The 15,975-nt window shown below is 32.9% G+C and overlaps 1 pseudogene; it reads right to left on the bottom strand.

Moving 5' to 3' along the window:
• Positions 1-10,469: 10,469 nt before the first annotated feature.
• On the bottom strand, positions 10,470-15,009 carry LOC143251681 (metabotropic glutamate receptor pseudogene; annotated as a pseudogene).
• Positions 15,010-15,975: the final 966 nt, after the last annotated feature.

Here is a 15,975-nt window from a genome sequence, read left to right as displayed (position 1 = left end):
CTACTCAGCTACTAAATATATCAAGTTCTCTAGTTTCTGATGGTTTCCTATACCTACAAACATATTAAATCTTATAGGTTCCCACATTTTTACAAAAGTTATTAGATCTTTCTCCTAATGTATTACATCTATATTTAGGCCCCCAAAGTAATACTGTTAATCTAATTTTAGATTTATTTTAGAGTTGGCTTCATTATATGACATATCTCCGTCCTCACCACAGTAAAGAAAAGCTGGAACCGAGACCGTCTATATTGTAAGTTCTGCTTGAGGAAATACCAGTTATTTTATAGCACATGCTCTTGAATTAGGTTCACTATTATTCATATATACTGCTTTCAAAAGAAACGGCTGCTTAACCATTTCCATTGGATAAACCAACCCAGACACAATGTCTGTGTCAGAAGATATCTGCATAAAAATAATGGAATACTGACAAGGACATTTTTGCTCATTTACTACCTGATGGACCTTCAGACATTAACAGTTCTTTATGGTTTTGTGCGTCTTTCTTCTCTTCCTATCACGATATTATTCATAGATGTAATTGGATTTTTGGATACTTATTATAATAAGGGCCTGGCATGGCCTAGCGCGTAAGCCGTGCGACTCGTAATCCGAGGGGCGCGGGTTTGCGCCCGCGTCGCGCCAAACATGCTCGCCCTCCCAGCCGTGGGGGCGTTATAATGTGACGGCCAATCCCACTATTCGTTGGTAAAAGAGTAGCCCAAGAGTTGGCGCTGAGTGGTGATGACTAGCTGTCTTCCCTCTAGTCTTACACTGCTAAATTAGGGACGGCTCGGTGTAGTGGGCTAACAACCTGCTCACTTAAATACTTGTTGAAGAATCCGCAAGCGATTGCGGCCCTATGTTCCTAAATGGAATCTAATGGTGATAACTAACTAACAAACTATCATAATAAGTAATAAATAAATGGGTAATAAATCCCACTATTCGGTGAGACAAGAGTAGTTTAATAATAGGCTGTAGATGCTGTTGACTAGTTACATTTCCTTTAATCTATAAATTCAAAACTAGGGACGGCTATAAACAAATAGCCCGATATGTAGCCAGCCTTGCATTGAAATTTTACAAACAGTTTCTTTGTTGTTATTTTTACATTTTAAATTGTTTTAAAGCTTCTAACACATACTCTATGTCTCCGGACTTACAAACCAAGAAACCGGATTTTTTATTCCCATGGTGAGTTTATTGTGTAGCTTTATACTTAATTCCAAAACAAACAAATAAAAATGTTAAACCTACTACATAAATGAAAGCTTAAGCACAAACTTCTATAATGAAATGTATTTGAGGTGCTTATCATGGGTACAGAAACTCAGGTTTTAGCGTTACAATCCCTTAAACTTATCGCCGTAAACTTGTTTCGCAATTATCACGTGCATTTAAATGATGTTAAATACATATCAAGTACATTAGCACAAAATTTTAACATGCCCTCTAAAATTATGAAAATTCTAAAACATTATGGGGACTATAAGCTTTTATGACGAATTTATATAAAATGTAAAACAGTTAAGAATAAAAAATTAATCAAGTTGTGTGACTTAATTCTTAAGACACTCAGCAACAATTATAATGTATGTATTTCAGAGCGCTTCTCAATAATTGTGATTAACATAAATTAAATTACAGAATCTTTGCTGCAAAGCAGTTAAATTTTAATACGAAGGTTATATTGTGAAGCATTAAGTACGAAAGGTTTTTTTAAAGAAAATTGTGAAATTTCAGTAGAAAATACAAAATATTACGTAAATCTATATAACTATATCTACAGCAATATACGTGTTAAACTACGAAATAGCACCCACGTAGTTAAAGCTAGTCCAATTATATTGTGAATCAATGTATTGTTACATTTATTTGGAAAACTATTATGTAAATCTATGCAAAAAACACCAAAACATCAATAAAAAACTGTTAGTCCCGATTAGACAACTCCTGTTGTTATTAGAAACAGTACATGATTTAAAAAAAAACATACTATGTTTAAAAATGCTTTTATGATGCTTCTCTGTGTGTATGATCATGATGATGTGATTTTCAAACAATACACATATCATCATAATTACATAATTGACGGAAATGGACAAAATAAAAAGATGCGTAAATGTGTTGTTACGTTTGGACAAAGAGGTGCAGTACGTGTATAAACATGTGTTGTGTATTGCTTCGTTTACATATCAGTTTTCTTGGAGATCGGGCGTGATGCAGTGGTTGTCATTTCTTACTGTTAATTCGATCATTCATGGTTCGCAGCGCGTTCCATCAAAAACGTGCTTTGCTTTGGGGCCGTGGGAGTGTTTTTAAAGATGCAGTCAAACATCAAAATTCGATCAGATAAGATGGGTGCTGTTGACTAGTTGCTTTCAGTGTTAGGAACTGCTACGTTCAGATAATGCACCGTTGTGCGAAATTCGGAAACAAACAGTTTCCTAGATTACTATTCTATTGTTATACGTTATTGCTGTTAAATATCAAGACTACTACAAAAGTACTGGACGATTAAGTTTATAACTTTCAGTGCTGTTTTATTATTTATACAAGTAAACATGTATACCAGTGTTACAGTAGATCAAACAATTTCAGATACTACAATGATGTAACAAATCAATAAATTTGATGTTGCAAGCATTTAACAAATCAAAACATTCATAGTATTACAACGATGTAATAGCTCCACATATATGTTGTTCGAACGACGTAATAGACCAACGTATTCTAGGATTACAATGATGTAACAGCTTAACACGTATGATGTTAGAACAGCGTAACAAATCAACGCTGTTCTAACATTATAACGATGTAACAGTTTAACAGTTTTTATGTCAGAACAACGTAACAAATCTCCAGGTTCTGGTATTACAACGATGTAACAAGTCAACACATTCAATGTTAAAACACTAACATAGCAACAAGAAAGCATAATTAGGAAAACTTTCGTATTATCTTTGTATTATCTAACTAACGTTTTAATTTTACTCTAGTGTATTTATTGCAAGCTCCGTAAACTGTCATTCCCGAGCTTTGATAAAAGTTTATCGTTTTGTTCTATCCTGTCTGTTTTATTAAGCTTCATTAACTTTAAATACCCATCACTAAGACCATATATAGAATCACAATGCTTGTTTCACGGTCGCACCGGTTCCTTATCTTCATCCCACCACGTGCGGTTTTAACATAGCGTGGTTTAGGTAAATGTTCGACCTAAACTAGCAGCACATAAGTTACAACAAAATTTTTTCATGGTTCGATACATACGAACAGAAAAAATGTTTGACCTATAAAGCCCTGTACCTTAATTATTTTGTATGTCATAATGTTTTTGTATCGCTTTTACATTTTAAATGAATAATCCTCTATTTAAACTAATATACAGTTGTAAGTATGAGTGAGCTATCCATAAACCGAAGAACACAGATAGAAAATTAGTATGTTATATTACTCGTAAAAAATGAAGAATAAATCAATTTCCCAATAGTTATTCGAGAACGCGATTTTTCTTCAGTACTGTATGTTAGGCATCAAAATCGATGAAACACAGTGGTCCATTCTGTCCATTGCAACATTATTTACACATAGCACTTGTTCTGATGGGATTCATATCGTCTGGATTACAAGGTATCTTAGCTTAAGTTTCGACCGATCATTTTCTTTATGATTTGTAAATTTTCGATATTACTTTTCTATCAAGTGAAAATAAAGTCACTTGTGACTTCATATTGACAAATTTTGTTGACAAAAGCTCTACATAACAACCATACTGCATGCACTTTGATGATTGCAGCATAGCTTAAAAAGCAGTCGGTTATTTGGAAAGGTAAGCAAACCCTTGTGTCGAATGATAGAAACATTTTAAATGACAAAATTCTCGGCATGAGATTTATAATCTAATAGCCTGTGAATTTTTGTCTTTTATTAAACACCAACAGTCTGGACAAAATTAGGGTAACCTATCTTTAGGAACAAATGTACAGATACCAAATTATAAAGCAAGACAAAAAACATTGTTTACCTAAAAAACTACAACTGTTAATACATCTAACACTGACAAATCGGTTTGGGTGAATTCTGAGAGAAGTAAAAAAACGTATTGCAAGAAATAGAAGAATTCATGCAGAGCATCTCAAACATTGAAGGTGTGCTTATGTATTTTAGAAAGTGATTATGATTGAATCAAAGTTTAAATTAAAAATACGAAGAAAATGTTGTTTGGAGTATTAAGTAACTAATTCGGTTACAGTAGATACAGGAGCTTAAAATAGGATTAAGCAATTCGTACATCCAATGAAGTGTCGAATCGTGTTTACCGCCAGTGTATTTTGTCAAATTCTGGACTCTTTGACGTGTAATGTCACCTCGAGTAGATTTATAACTGGATATTTTAAAACAGGTATGTCAAAGAGAAATATTCATCAAGTTGAGATAGATATGACATCAACTTTCGAATAATGGAACCTTGAATGCTCTCCAAGGAAACGTAAAAATTCGTCATGCAAAGCATTAAAACAACAAAACCCCAATCCAGACAAGCTTTGATCTCGGATTTTATGTCTGCAATGAAGCTTGGCGTATCATAATGTATCATTAATAAGATAATAAACGATTATTCGAATATCGCAAAATAAAAGTTCGGAAACCTTCCGTTTTGCTTCGAAATCAACGATTGTGTTCATGAGAAAGATGACCAAAGAAACAAGATTCACAATTCATTTTTTGTAAAATCTTGTTAAAGTGAAAAGTGCATAGTCGAGCAGTAGTACATAATCGTAACCATAAGTTCGAGCATAATAAGTAGCATAGGAATTAGTTCTAAAAGCAGTACGGACTTCGATACATTATTCTAATAAGATGAGTTAACATTGGTACATTATATATAAACATATTGTCAGCATTAGTAGAGCTGAAAGACTAACACCTCGAGTAATGCTATACATCAGGAGTTTGTATAACTTATTAAGCTTACCCAAGATCGGTTGTCTAAAATATTTATTCCGAATTTGTATGTTACTCAAATTTCCAACTTTTTCATTCAACTTAAAGCTTTACGCTATATAAAATATCTTTCGGGCATTCAGAATAAAAGGAAAACTGAAACTAAATTCACGTTTCTCCTTTAGGTAGAATACTTACGATTTACAAATCAATAACATTTTGCAGGATTTACACATTTACTACTTTCTAAGAAGAGCAACATCGCTATATTTAGGCTAAAACTCTACTTTTGAAGCAAAGTCCATCTGGCATCTGATTTTAAACCACCATATAAACCCAGGTGTTTATAATTTTGTCATCTTGTACATGTTATATAGTTAAGTCATAACTAAAGTGATATTTATAAATGTAAATAATTTATAGTGTTAAATCGGTATTGTGAAATTCCCGCCTAATCACTAAATTGTAGAAGATTCTCGTCGTAAGAATCAACAGTATGTGTGTACGAAAGCAATATTGTATCGTCATTGCTATGCAAGCTAAAGTTTCTAGAACCTTTCCTCACGCCTATACATATAAGCAACACGATGCGTCAAGACACAGAACATATTATTGGTTTGCTGTAGTTCACATATTATAAACTTCGAAAGCTATAACTATGATTAGAGATTATTAATCAGGAACTTTAAATATTTTACAAGGAGTGTTTATAGAATTCAAACATTACAAATCTTTTAATTTCAGGGGATTACTATCGGACGTTATTATTTTTACAAAGACAGTGTATAACATCAATGCGAAAATCTTGCATGTAATCATCGAAGAACTAGCTAGCTCCCCCTTAAGCGAATTGTGTTTATATAAACTCGAAATCAATTCGCTCATCGTGAACCTTGATAATGTATCAAAGAAGTTCCAGGCCAGAAGGAATACCGTTATTATAAACTGTATTATTGTTTGGATATTAAAGTATATTTATATTAAGAAAGAAAATTGTGTGTGTCAATCTTATTGGCAAATTTTATACACTTGATACATATCGACATGTAATTAACCTCTAAATTTATGTTACCATTTAATTTAGTTTCAATCTGTATCTCAGAACAGCTGATATGGATATCAACACTTCTACTAATGAAGCAGAGAAAACGTTTCGACCTTCCTAGTTCTCTGCTTTGCTGGTAAAAATATTAATACTCATACCAGCCGTTCTGAGAGACATTTTTACTTCAAGTGGGTTTCTTGTCATCAAGAATTAGTTTCAGTCTGTTTGAAATTGTAATACGTAACAGAATAAGTTGAAGGCTCGTCCGAGATAAATTATAATACGCGACAGTTTATAATTACAGATATGGGCCTGCTTTTAAGAATGAAATAAAGTAAGTTTATTGCATTATTTATAACGTGTAGAACTGATGTGAGTAAGTTAAAGTAATAAAAATTCATAATGCTCTAGCGAAGATTCAAATTATGAAATCTTTTATAATATTGTGGATTTTGGCTATGGCTAGAATGTAGCTTTTACCACAGAATTTGTAAAATTGTCAAACTTCGGTTGTTAATGTAATACCGTATCCTTAAATATCACAATAAATCGAACAAACTGTCAGAAGTTTTGATATTAGGAAAAATTGTTTGACACTTTCGTGCGTCTTCTTCAGTCTCACGATGTCATCTAGGAGACTGAAGAAGACGCATGAACATGTGGAAAATGGTTTAATTTTCAAAACTTCTAATAATTCATTCTCTTCATTGTGGCTTTTCACTAACTGCTATACACGAAATTGTGTTTTTATCATTATTAGAATGATGTCCTGTTTAAGAAATCCAACTCCCAAAGAAACATGTACATTCCGTTTCGTAAAATATCCAAATTCGAAAAAGAAAGGTCAATATTCATCATAACAAATCCACTTTTTCAATTCACAACTAGATGACATGTAAGAAAGAGGTAGTCTTGTTTGATTTTCCTCACCCTGAAGACAGAGAAACTTTTTAATGAACACAGGACTAGCTCTTCTGAAGTACCTTCTGTCAGTGAACAATATGTCTTGAACATCTTAATTGTTTTGGTACATTCTATCACATAATAACAAAGAAATGCACAATGTGAGGTACGCAAGTAAACATTTTACCTGATAGGAAAGATACAATGTTTCACCCATTTTGTCAATACACTTACCATAAAACATGTTACAACACACTACGCCTTTACACGTTTTGTATTTTTCTGTGTCGGTAAATCAATACTCTGAAGAACATGGAGTTGAAACAAAGATGTTGTAAATATTACCTCCAACTTTATAAAACAATCCTTACAAGTATTAACTTCAATTTTATAAAACAATCCACGCAAGTATTAACTCCAACTCTACAAAACAACGACCCCTGCAAGTATTAGTTCAACTCCACTGATGGTTACTAAAAATATGTTTTCTCTGTATTTGTTCTGTGTTAAAGCACAAGTTTGGAGCATATTACCTGACACTTTGCACGTATGACGTTCTTTGTTTCTGGTATTACGTATCTCATTTATATCGTAACGGTGTTGTCTGTCCAAGCGTTTGTGTGTCTACTGTTTATGGTGGTTGTTTTCTGAGCAGTGTTTGAAAAGTTTCTCACGCAGGCAAAACTCAGCAAATGACGAGTGAACAGGTTTGAATAATTTTGATGCCAAATTTTGTTTTGCAAACAGAATATTTTACACTAACTTGTTAAGAATTAACCATACTATAATTTACATTTCAAAATGTAACAAAAAGAATAAAAGTGTAGATTTACCTATGTTATTCTTGAACGGCTCAGCATAACTGAAATGCTTAACAATTACTTTTTGTGTTTGGCGGTATAAGTAGCTCAGAACTTTGGCTGTGAGTAAAACCATAAGTACAAAACAATTAACCTTTTTCAAGTTTATGAAATAATCTAAATTGATGGATTAACGTAAACTTTCAAGTCACTGGGAATGGTACTTTTGTCTGTGTATTAGAAGGTTTGGTTTGTTAATAAGTATAAATCCATCGACACAATAGATTATGTGTACTCTGCCAATCACAACTATCGAAACTCGAATTTTAGCGTTGCTAGCTGTGAGATTTACCGCTGAGCCAGATGGGGGATGGGTATTGTAGAAGAAAGAGTCTAATTTGAACATATGAAGTTTGACTGAAAGAGTGTCGTAGATTTTATTAGGATAGCTGCCAGAAGTGTATAATGGAAGACAGAAAACAGTTATAAATGCAAGTTCTTTGTTTGTCAAATCGTATGCAATAATTAGAAAAAAAAACGTGGCGGCCATGTTTCAAGAGTTTATAGATAAAGAGACATGAACGGAAACACTAGTTTCAAAAAATCTAATTGTAAAATGTAGACATAGAGTATTATAATTTGCAATCTACAGTTTCACCCCACAGTCACCAAAGTATTGTTAAACAGTCTTTGAATGGCAATCAGTCATTCAAATGACTTATTTTATATTAGTTCAAACAATGTATGAAAAAGAAACAAACAACAACTTAATTTACAATTCAGCTATTTAAACATATCGGAGAGTGAACTTGCTTTCTCTTACGTAGGGACGTCCGTATTAAAGCAATAGCTTCCCAGTGGGACAGAGCTAAGTCTGCGAACTTACAACACTAGAAATCGTGTTTCGATACTTATGATGAATAACACACACATAGTTCATTGTGTAGCTCTGTTCTTAAACAAACGAATTAAAACAATAAAAAAGAAATCTGAACGTTCTCCTCTACAGCTTATTATAAGATAGATATAAAGAGCTACCTGGAATACTCGCACTATCTCCTGTGTACATGCTGCTTTTCAGCTATCTAGAGCGTCCTAAAGTCAAAAACTGGCGAACAGCTAAAACCGAGATATTTTTTTATTGTTTATCATCATCTTTCTTCAAGGTAGAAATACTAGGAAAAAATTGCCAACAAAAAAGCTACATAGAACTGGTTACTGAACTAGAAAAACGAACCAAGTAAGGTAGAAATAGACGTGGACAATTCATTTGATCTAGCTAATCACCGTATAGCAGACTAAGCTGTCTCGACCTTACATTACTGATTTTCTTCTTGGCAAAAGAAATATAGGACCAGAATTTTGGTGAGAGTAGTGTTGTTATAAGGTTAACTAAAGAAAAGGTATGTAAAGGCGGTAAGGACATTCGTATTACAACAATAAAATGAAAATAGACATATTACAAAATTATTTAAATTCATTTTAATTAATGGTTAAATGTTGAAAAAAGTAACGACAATTAACATAATTTTTGTAAATTTCTCAATGCGTTGCTCTCTTTCGATTATTTTTTATGATGCTTTTCCAAATAGGTATTATGGTGATAAACAGTTAAAGTAATTAATATTTCATTTACTTAAGTGTGCAAGAAATATATTGATTATTAGTGTTTTTGATTTGTGTGTGTGTTTTGTTGTAGCAAAATCACATCGGGCTATCTGCTGATTTCACCGAAGGGAATCAAACCCCTGATTTTAGCGTGTAAATCCTTAGACTTACCGCTGTACCAATGGAGGACTGTGTTTGATTGAATTTTACGTTTATTCCTAAGAAAATTAGCAAAGAGATAAATGATTTGCTTTTGCTGTGTAGGAAAGAAAAGTGTCAAGTTGATGTTGGTATAGAAGTGTCTTGTCTTGAAGTTCACAACTGACTTTCATTTAAATATTAAAAAGTGAGTCAACCAGCCCACGTCTCTCCTACAGCAATCCATTTTATAAAGGACGTTGTGATTTAAATTAGTTCTAAGTGAATATTCGTTATAAAAAAATTTTTTTTTAATTTTGCGCAAAGCTACTCGAGGGCTATCCACGCTAGCCGTCCCTAATTTAGCAATGTCAGACTAGAAGGAAGGCACCTAGTCATCACCAAACACCACCATCTCTTGGGCTACTCTTTACCAACGAATGGTGGGATTGACCGTTACATAATAACGCCCCCATGGCTGAAAGGGCGAGCATGTTTGATGCGACGGGGATGCGTACCCGCGACCCTCAGATTACGAGTCGAACGCCTAGACCCATCTGGCCATGCCGGGCCATACGTTATGAGAGACATAATGAAATTACTAAAACAACTGGCGGCAGTTGTGGGTCGGATTATTTATTAAATAAGAATGATTGAAATTATCTAATCTTTATTCAAGGGTTGCGGTGTTTTAATAAGTGTTAATAGTTGTTGTAGTAATCGAATGGTAGATAAATTGTGATGCACAAAAAGAAATAACTTGAAATTTTATTCTCCAGTTTATTTTCCTCTGTTTATTTAGTGCGTGAAGTGTTTAAATAAAACAAAATATGATTAATTAAATCATTTACATCTAAGTGGTTTAAAGCAAACGAGTCTTATTAAATTATAAATATCTAATAAAAGTAATCTAAAGCAAAAATCCTATTAAATCATATATATATCTGATAAAAAGTATTTTCAAGCAAGAAAAGAAACTTAGTAAATCATATATCTCTAATAAAAAGTAGGTTAAAACAAAGACTTATTAAGTGCTTTACATCGAATGTACTGAGATTACTCATTAAGCTAAAAGAAAATGTTTACCTCAAAAGAATTCCCTGTACCAAAGTAAATGGGCACAAATGCTAGCCACACAATACAAGTGGTGTACATAGTAAACCCTATGAACTTGGACTCGTTAAAGTTCTCTGGAATTTTTCGTGTTTTGACTGCGTAAACAGTGCATATAGTTATGAGAATCATATTATACACCAGGGATATCAGAAAGCTGAAATCTTTTATCTTGCACTTAAGTATCAGTTCGTTTCTCTTTCCGTCTGGATAATAGTGTCTGATCCCTGGTCGTTCAACCACGAACCAAACTGCAGTTCCAATTACCTGAACGGCAATAAAGATCAACGTAATCATCATTTGTAATTTAGGATAGATAAAACTAGGTCTACGGGCTGATTTTAGCGCTTTAAAATATTCGAGAAATGCGGTTTGTTTTGGTTAGTAAGGAGCTGTAGATTATTGAAAATCCAAAGCCAACACCGAAACGTTGCAGTCCGCAAATCTCCGTGCTGGGCTTAGCAAGTAAGATGAATGTCATAAGAAAACAAATCAAAATACCGGTAAGTAGCATATAGCTTAATTCCGTCCTGAAGCCTTCACGATTGGCGTATTATTGTTCTGAATAAATACAAAGATAACGGCACCTGTCAGTACGATACCAAGACAGGAGACTCCCATGGGTACGATGGAAAATATGTGTTCCAACGCATATATTGCTGAGTCAAGTCGTAACAGCTTGTTTTGTCCTCGTAGGGCCAACGCCCATGGCCGCAGTCAGCACAAGTGAACTCGTCGAGGACGTACCCACGGTTTACAGCTTGTGCACAACCAACAGCAAACATCGCCTACTTGCATTTTTTTTACCTCTCCCACTCCACAAGGAGCACTGCAAATGGACACTGGAATGTCTAGCTTACCCTGATTCCATACCACTTCATCCAGATTAAGATGTAGTCCATCAAACCAACGACCCACACTTTTGTATTCAAATAGCGAGGAATTGCCTATTCTTTGGTAGTTATAGATTATGTAGCGGCCTAATCCATCTCCGTGAATGTCAAATTTCACCTCACTCCCTGCTAAGTCTAGATATAGGAAATGTAAAAATGTCAATCTTTAACTTCACAAATTGTTAAAGTAAAAATCAATGTTTACTTTTCAGAAATTAGAAGTTAAACAAAACACTTTAAATAAATAATTAATCAGAAATAAAAAAAGTAAAACGTCTTTAAATTCATAAATTAAACACGTAAAATTGCTTTTTGTAACACCAGAAAGAAGAAGTGTATGTATAAGTGTGTGAGATTCAGCCATTAGAAATGTAAAATTAATACTTTTAACTCCAGAAATTACGAAAGTTCAAAACCGGTGTTGTAATTCAACAAACTTAACTAAATGCTTTAAATAAATAATTCCATGTATTTCTTTATGTCAGCAAAACGTCTTATCAGTTTTTTTCAACAACACAAGTTTCATAAGGTTTCTTACTGACAAGAGATATGAGGTCTCAACATATGATATCAATAAACGAATGGATTAAATTGATAAATTTGTTATACTGTAGTCACAAGTTTCACTTAGACATCCAAAAGGTTATTAAGGAAAGCATCATTTTCAGAAAGTTACTGTTCCACATCAAAATTGTCATTTACACGGTCACATAGAGTACCGAAATGAATTAGATTTTAATATATTTCTCCGTTTCTTCTCTTCAACTTATATTTTAAAAAGAGTCAGTGTAGGGTAGCTGTATTATAAAATACGCAAGACGAATTTAAGAGGGTGTTTAAAACTAAAAGTACAATTTAGTATTTAATTTAAAAAATAAAACTAATCTGCTAAAGTTTGTCACTAAAAAAAATGGGACATGTTTTAATAAAGTTTAACACTGGGATTAAAGGATAAAGATCGTTTTCATTAATTTCTTAGTACCCTGTATTCAGAAAATATTATGACGCTAATAATATAGCTACGATATAAACTGATGTAGCTTTTTGATTGAATATCAAGGTACTTGTATGTCTAATTAAATGGTTTAGTAAAACAGGTTAGTATTACATTACGAGCCAAATTATAGTACAAAAATGTTCGATATTCTAGTTTAAATGAGGTTGCTAATTTTAATCTTATAGGAGATTATTAAACGTATGTTAAACGTATTTAACAGTGGCATAATAACGCAAGAGACCTCGTGTAAAATGTGGCTAAACGTTTATGTCAAAGACCTATGAGGTTTAGACATAGCCGTAACTAATTTAGAATTGCTGACCTTTGCTATATAGATATAAAATATGTCAGGATTGGTTTTCACAACTATAGTTCCCCATTAGCTAGACCGCACACAGCCATGTCAGTAAGACAATGTCAAAGGGTTGAATAGCACTTACACTTAAATATGCTAAAACTGTACAAACGAAAGCTATCGGGGCTTTTTACCTATGATCTGCTTGAGTTTGTTATTAGAAACTGTCATCTGCATGCCGAGGAAGGCTTGAGAAAAGTTTGTGTGGTTTAAAAGTGATCTCACTGTCCTTCACAGAAGATTTTTTACAAAATAAATTACGTATCTGACAACAGTGCTTATCATGGCTATCACGATAGATTATGAAGAACAAATTTCAAAACGAAGTCGAAACACTAAACATCATTCTTGTAAAATGCGATCAAACCCTTTGTATTAGGGGTAGGAAGAGGAATATTTTGATTTCTATGGAAAATGATTTGAAATATAAGTTTCCCGAGAACACGTACGAGTATTTTTTACGTGTGGCAAATAAGCACATTAACTGATATTGTTTCTTTGTTTTGAAATTTTTGTTTTAAATATGTTTAACACAATAACGAGATAATAAATAAAAATGTTTCACATTGGGGAAAAAATGTTTTATGAATGAATGAAAGTGATCCCATTAGTATAATGTATCTACAAGTAATTGTTGGAGATAAAGATTTTACTGGAAAAATATTTTTATTTATACTATATTGAAGCAACAAAGTATAATTTATTCATCAAACATTTCATATTTGAAAACAATAGCCAAATGTAATTTTTCTTTAACTAAGTAAAAAAATTACATGTTTAGTCTCACATAAGAAAGAATCTGGAAAAAACGTTTAGTAGTTTGCTCTGTTCCTGTACATAAGTTATTGGTAGTTTTATTTTGAAATTTTGAGAAAGGCAGTGTGTAAAAAGTTACATTTATATTTCGGAATATAATGTTTTTCTCATTTAAATAAATAGTAACTTTAACATCTAACGCATTATGTATATTGAAATGATTTTATTTCAGTGGAATTTCGAAAGCCTTTTCTAGCTTTAGACTCGACTTAAGTTCATTTTTAAAAGTAAAATATTACAATTTTGATCTACCTACTTTAAACCACATTGTCCACAACGTAGTAAGTAAATGACATTTTGCATATTTGTTCATCGTGATATATTAGCACGGACCGAGACTCATGAAAGTTCGTAAATCATTTATATGATTCATTTACTGATTTTATAGAAAAGGGTCATCGACTTGTTTTATGTATAGCTAAATCTTTACGTAGCTATGCATGCAAAAATCACCCTAAAGTGATATGTAGTTACTTTGTTGCTATGCGCATAGGGAACACAATGTCAATGAAGGACGCATTTTATTTGTATGTCATAGTTAGTAGTATATCATTAATGAAAGGAAAAATAGTTAGAGTAATAGTTATAGCATGTCCATCTTGATAATACGTAAAACCAATGTGTGAAAAATAAATCTCTTAAATGATTGATGGGATTTGAAAACAAAATACAATTGTTGATTTAACGTTTTATAAATTATAAATATAAATATTTTCTCTGTTTCTATTCTAAATATGCCAGTACTAATTAAAATTACACAGACTGTATGTATACTCCATGTAAAGAAAGAGGAAACTGGAGAAATTCCAACAATACCCTAAAGACCGCATCTACTAACTGATGAACCAGCACTGAAACTATGAAACCTACGAAATTTTAAAATATAAATAACTTTTTGACACATCTCTAATCATTCTTAGTTGATTAAACCTTATATGATAGGTGAAAGTGTAGGAAGAATTATAGGACAAACAAACATATACTTTTCGGAAATTCCGGTAGGATTGAATAACAATTCATTACAGATGAACGAGATTAATATTTGAAGTGAATTAAATTTTCCAAATATCAGCTAACTAAGCTGGCATCGAATGTGTTAGATTGGAAACAAACAGAAAATGTGAAGGATCACCAGCTTTACATCATATCCCAACAATAAATGTATAAGAGATGTAATTATGTTTATCACAATCTGTCTGACTTGCATGATAGGGTTTGATTGTTGTTGTTTTGAATTAAGCACAAAGCTACACAATGGACTATCTGTGCTCTGTCTACCACGAGTATCGAAACCCGGTTTTTAGCATTGTAAGTCTGCAGACATACCGCTGAGCCACTGGGGGGCGATAGAGTTTGATATACATACAAGTGTGGTTTGATGTCATCGTCAAACTGCAGTGGAGGTATAATACTATATTATTATCATGGCAATAGTATTATTATTATTACAAATTTTAAAGGGTGTGCGTGTTTTCTTATAACAAAGCCATATCGGGCTATTTGCTGAGTCCACCGAGGTGAATTGAACCCCTGATTTTAGCATTGTAAATCCGTAGACTTATAAAGGGTAATCACCATCTCCACAGGTGGCTGCGGTAGGTGGATATGTTTGGTTAAAATATCTACTGTTATGAATACAAGCACCTGCATTTGTTTCAACCTTTAATTATTTTAGCTGCGGCATAGTGGCTCATTGAATATCAGTGAATTTATTTTTTTTCTCAAGTACAAAATTGTAGCTAATAGCTTTGTCATATCGTAACCGATTTGAGATTTAATTGCAGTTTTGCACTCGAAAGGTCAAACCCTGTCGATTGATGTTTTTGATCACGCCCAAGATATCATAATTTAATTTATTTCAGTCTTACTTAAAAGAATTTCATTTACGGGTAGACCAGTACAGATGCTAATGAATAATACAATTGAATTAGGTATAAGTGCTCAAAGTATAGTTAATAAAAATGAAAAGTTTGATAGATGAATTTACTCTAATCCTGCCTAAACGAATTTCAAGCGCCACAGCTATTGAGGATTTCTTCTTGTTTATCTGTTGTTTTCATATTAGTTTTCACCAACGTTTCGTTAAATATCTAGAGAGATGGAGTACCTTCTACCATGTGTGAGTGCTTCATTACAGTTGATCTTTCTTTTATATTATCTTTTGTAATTTATCTTTACGTCTGATAGTATTTTCTCCTTAATCGGAGCGAGTGTGTGAGTTTTTAAAACGTTCTTAGGGTTTCGTAGTGCTGATAAATTCATTAGTTTAGTTTTCGGTCACCCGTAATACAGCGTTAAGTTCACGGATTTACAACGCTAAATCAGGGTTCAATTCCGTCGCTGGCTCAGCA

This window comes from Tachypleus tridentatus, chromosome 6, assembly GCF_004210375.1.
Source record: "Tachypleus tridentatus isolate NWPU-2018 chromosome 6, ASM421037v1, whole genome shotgun sequence".
NCBI classification, from domain to species: Eukaryota; Metazoa; Arthropoda; class Merostomata; order Xiphosura; family Limulidae; genus Tachypleus; species Tachypleus tridentatus.
This window is presented reverse-complemented; position numbering and strand designations above follow the sequence as displayed.